Consider the following 4,599-nt stretch of genomic DNA (forward strand, 5'->3'; position numbering starts at 1 on the left):
CTGAACTGCAGAAGAAAAATAAAGTGAATTCCTCCGGGCTGGAGCCTGCCCAAAACCAGAGACCTGGCTCATGTCCTGACTTGAGCTTTGTCCACACGGGCTCCAGTTTGAAACAAAGTCGAAGTCCCTCAAATGACCGTGTTGTTCTCTTTTGTGTGCTTTGGGGTTTTGTTTGTTCTTGTTGTGTGCAGTGCAGGAATTCGGGTCGCTTCACTGCAGGGCCTCGTGCAAGGAGAGCTGGAAGCTGTCCCTTCAAAACGCCATCCCCGAGGGCGAACGACTGAGAGGTCTGAAAGGCCAAAAACTATGAGCCAGCTTGAGTCAGGGGTGCAGAGTCGTGGGTGCGTGGACTTGGTCAGTTTCTGTGCATACCTCAGCCCTTTTCTTCATCACATCCGGTTCCCGGTGGCATCGTGTCCAGGGTCTTCGTGGCTGTGGCGGGGGGGGGGGGGGGGGGGGGGTAGCATTTTCTGCTTTCGGGCGCGGCCAGACCTCCCGCGGCTCTCACGGGCCATCTCTCCGGGACCCTCCGCCCCCGCCTGCCGGTCCCGGTCCCTCCGTCGCCTCCCCGTCCTCTGCCGCCGCGGGGCGCCTCTGCAGCTGGGCCAGCAGCTCCTTCGCGGGGTTGAAGACGCCGTGGGTCTGGCGGCCGCAGACGGAGCAGCGCGGGCTGGCGCGGTAGCGCTCCAGGGCGCAGCGCTCGCAGAAGCAGTGGCGGCAGCGGGTGACCACGGGCCGGCGGAAGGGCTGGCGGCACAGGGGGCAGCCGGCCGGCACCGCGGGGGCCCTCGCCGCCCACCTCGTAGCTCTCGGCCTCGGCGGCGCCGTGGCGGCCCTCGGCCAGCTCCCGCGCGATCTGCCAGCCGTGCTTGTAGTCGGAGCGGTCGTGCAGGAACTTGCAGCTGTCGCCGAAGCCGCAGAAGCCCGTCTCCTTGAAGTCCTTGCACAGGTCGGGCTGGTAGTCCCAGCGCACCGTGGCGCGCAGGTGCTCGGGCGCGCGCAGGGGGCCCACGCGCCCCAGGCCCCACGCCCCGGGGCCCACGCGCGCGTCCCTGGGCGGCAGGAGGCGCCGGTAGCTGCGGAGGCCCCGGTAGGTCGGGCCGTGCGCCCCGGCCCGCGGCTCCTCCCGGCGCTCCTCCTCCGGGTCCGGCTCCGACACCGCGGTCGCCCCCATGTCCTCGGGCCCCACGGGCTTCGCGGAGCGGGTGGACTTGTAGACCACGCGGGGGGCCCCGGCTCTCCTCCTCCTCCTCCTCTTCCTCCTCCGCCGCCTCCTCGCGCCCCGGGGCGCCGCCAGCCCTGCGGTGCCCGCCCCGCGTCGTCTGGACCCGGGGCCCGCGGGCGGCCCGCTTCCCGCCCGGGCGGACCACGCAGCTGCCCTCGTCCTCGTCGCCACTGTCCCCCGGCTCTGGGTCCCCCACCCCGCGCTGCCTGCGGCCCGCGGTCCCTCTGCGCCCCGGCTTCCTGAACAGGAAGGCGCACACCGGGCCCGTGGGCCCTGCGGGGGAGAGCCGCTCCGCCACCTCCCGGCCCCGCTCCGCCACCTCCCGGCTCGGCTCTGCCACCTCCCGGCCCCGCTCCGCCACCTCCCAGCTCGGCTCTGCCATCTCCCGGCTCGGCTCCGCCTTCTCCCGGCCCCGCTCCAACGGCTGCGCGGAGCCCGCACGTGGGCTGCGTCACGCGAGGCGCGTGGGCGGGGGGGGGGGGGGGACAGGGAGAAGCGGGGAGGAGGGAAGAGGGGTCGATAAAGCAAGAATGGAGAATCGGAGCGAGACTGGCCGAGAAGAGGGCTGTTGGGGCCCTCACACATGATTTTAATGTTTTTAAGATGTTAGATGCGAAATGAGCCCCAAAGCAGGGAGGCGTGGGACAGACTGACACCCCTCGACGTGGGGTTGGGGGCACGGGAGGAGATAAAGCAAAGGGCATATATACTCACATGCACAGCCCATGGACACGGGCAACAGGGGAGTGGAGGGGGGGGTCGGGGGTAGGGGATGGGAGGAGGGGGAAGGGGAGAGAGACATCTGATACCAGCAACAATAAACAGTTATTTTAAAACACAGTCATCCTGTGTGTTTATTACTTGGACATTGTAATGCGGCTGTGGGGCGGTCTTCAGTTGCCTCCTGCTCTCCCCGAACGTCCCTCATCCATAGAGACCCTCCGGGAACGGCAATGAGAGCTCTCAGCCCACCGAAACTGATCATCAGTGACCATGACCGTCAACTGACAACCCACAACTCAGAAACACCTGACATGAATTCGACCTCAGGTCTTCAAAGGGACTGAGAGTTTGACTGGATTAAACGTTGAATAAGGCGAACGAGGGTGTGTGTCTGGTGTCCGTACTGATGTGGGGAGCAGTGTTAGCGAAGGTGAGAAGATGAACACAATCAAAAATAAGGGACTGGCCTTTCGAAATGCACACTGACAGCACGTGGTCTTCCGTCCTTGCGATGGGTTTACTGAGAGGCCGCGACCTGGAGGATGGGGGCGCAAAGAGCAATGGAGCAGAAGAAAATAGACGCCTCAGTGCCCATAGAGCTGGGCCCAGGCGAGCAGAGAGCCAGGGTGCCTGTGGCTGGAGACTGAGGGGGGGCCTGTTCTCCCCGGTGGAATCAGGAGAGACTTGGGGGCGGGGGTGATGGTCCCATTTAAATTAGGTCTTGGGAGGGAGGGAGGGAGGGTTCCAGCACCCAGAGAGGAAGTCCCGGGTCAAGGACAGCATGGTCACTGGCCAAAGGCATGAGGAGGCAGCTCTGGCAGCTGGGAATCTAGGAGACCCTGGAAGTTGCGGGGGGGGGGGGAGGGTGGCAGCACCTGCCATGAAAATAGTAAATCCAGGGCAGGTTGAGAGGGCAGGGCTAGGGAGAAAATGGGGTGGGGAGGTTTGGGACAGAGAGGACTTTAGAATCATAAACATGATGATGAGCCAGAGGGTAGCGCACAGCTGAAGGAGGAGGAAAGGTCTGCCAGGAGACCCATGGACTGGCTCCCCCGAAAGTCAGGCGGCTGCGGCCTGAAAGGCACAGGTGGAGACGGGAAGGGGGACGGGGAAAATCCAGCCGCCAGCCAGCATCTGGTCCCTGGTATCATCTCAGTGCAAAGATGGCTCAACATCTTCTAACTGAGGGAGGTGCGGACCCCGGGGGGGGCGGGGGTCCAGGAAGACAGGGAACACGGGAAAATGCAGGTTTTGGAAACAATTAAGTAATTGATGTTGTTGTTTTAATTTTAAAAAGTGATGCCGAATTTCAGTCTTAAAAATTTTAAGGCTCACTAGTGAGAAGAGTAACAAGGGGACACAGTCTAGCCGGAGGGAACAGCATGAGCAGCGCCACAGAGGTGAGCGCTCGGGGCTGTAACAGCAGGAAAGAGGCAGGATGGGGCCAGGAGCGGGGGGGACCTTTGGGAGGCGAGATCAATAATCGCTGATGATGATGGGATAAGGGAGACAGGGGTTCAAGAAAGTATCTCGGGTTTCCAGCTTAAGTGGCCCCTGGGATTTCATCCCCACACTGGACGTGGAGAATAGATGCGGAGGAGGAGGCAGAGGAGGGAGATGAGCGAGCCGCTCTGGCCATGCTGAGTGTAAAGTGTCTGGGAGACGCGGGGGCCCGTTCCAGCCGCAGACAGAGGAGCAGGGCCGAGGCTGGGACTCGAAGAGCCGCAGTGATGGAGACGCAGCGGTGTTCCTGTGCAGGCGGTAAATAAACACGCGTGTAGGAGGCGTGGCTGTGAGACAGCTGAGAGAGGATCACACGTTTCTCTCTGTTGACCCCAGCACCAGGCGGCACCGTTCAGACTGAAGAAAGAAATCCTCTGAGAGCCGGTCATAAAGGCGCCAACAACACCCGACAAACAGAACTAACGACCGAGCCGACTGGAGGAGCCACTCGCTAGCGTGCCACGTACAGTTCCACTGGTCACGCCACAAACGACATCCTCGTCATCTGACGGAGCCACACGCTGGCCTTTCCTTAACGCCGCCAACACGTGGGACTGTCTGTCCATGACCACCAGCGTGTCGGGAGCGAGGCTGCCCGCAGTCCGAGCCCAGGTTCCAGGTTGACTAATGCTTCAAGGCCTGGAACATTCCAGCAGGTACAGCAACAGGCAGAGCAGTGCCATCCACAGAGCAAGTCACTCCCCGAAGGAGGGAGGGCTCTGCGTCCCGGGCCTGCGAGTAAACGTTAAAGACCGCAGGTGTGGTTTAGTGACTCACACCTTCCCTTTGGGCAGTGGTCAGCAAACCACGGCTCACGAGCCACATGCGGCTCTTTGGCCCCTTGAGTGTGGCTCTTCCACAAAATACCGACTTCTGCGCATGGGCCACGAAGTTTCGATCGCACTGTACATGAGTGCCCACACGTGGTATTTTGTGGAAGAGCCACACTCAAGGGGCCAAAGAGCCGCATGTGGCTCTCGAACCGCGGTTTGCCGACCACGGCCTTTGGGGAATTAGACACACCTGTTTGACAGGACGGGAATGGCACCGCAAACTTCCTCCGAGGGTCTCCGCTGAGCCTCACGGGTTCTCCCGGGCGCTCAGAGCCCCTTTTCGCCGCATCCATAAATGTAGCGCGTGGGTGACAT

General features: G+C 62.3%; 1 pseudogene; it reads right to left on the reverse strand.

Moving 5' to 3' along the window:
• Positions 1–504: 504 nt before the first annotated feature.
• On the reverse strand, positions 505–1,607 carry LOC132229121 (E3 ubiquitin-protein ligase RNF113A-like; annotated as a pseudogene).
• Positions 1,608–4,599: the final 2,992 nt, after the last annotated feature.

Source organism: Myotis daubentonii, chromosome 3, assembly GCF_963259705.1.
Source record: "Myotis daubentonii chromosome 3, mMyoDau2.1, whole genome shotgun sequence".
NCBI classification, from domain to species: domain Eukaryota; kingdom Metazoa; phylum Chordata; class Mammalia; order Chiroptera; family Vespertilionidae; genus Myotis; species Myotis daubentonii.